We start from the raw sequence: 466 nt of genomic DNA, 5'->3' as shown, positions 1-466 counted from the left end.
AGATAGCCGCGCTCCGCTCGCCTGGGGCTGGATCACCAGCTTTGGTTCCAGCATAGATCCAGCACCACCACAATCCATCCCGTAACCAAAGTCAGCCTTTCTGGGCCTCTACAGACCCTGGGCCTTGCTAAAGCTGTCACCTCAACAAAACCTTTCCTGCTAGCCATCACAGTACGCCTTTTGGTGTTACTGGCAATGCTTCTCTAACACTTTCCTTGGAGTGTGTTGTTACACTTACGGTCCAGAACTTTCTTGCCAGAAACTTGGCCATGCGCCCACAGGTGCAGGTTGTTGAGCCTTCCTTTGGAGGTTCTGGCCTTCAGCCTATGGAAGCCAGTACTTTAAGAGGCTGTACCTAGGTAGGAATTATACAGGGTGTTACCCCTGTAAAGGTTCTTATTCCTGATATGCATGCCATGTTTTAAGGGACTGCAGTGTGTCTTACAGTCCTGAGGAAAAACAGTTT

Source organism: Corvus brachyrhynchos, unplaced genomic scaffold, assembly GCF_000691975.1.
Source record: "Corvus brachyrhynchos isolate BGI_N302 unplaced genomic scaffold, ASM69197v1 scaffold6, whole genome shotgun sequence".
Taxonomy (NCBI): domain Eukaryota; kingdom Metazoa; phylum Chordata; class Aves; order Passeriformes; family Corvidae; genus Corvus; species Corvus brachyrhynchos.
Note: the sequence above shows the minus strand (reverse complement) of the source record.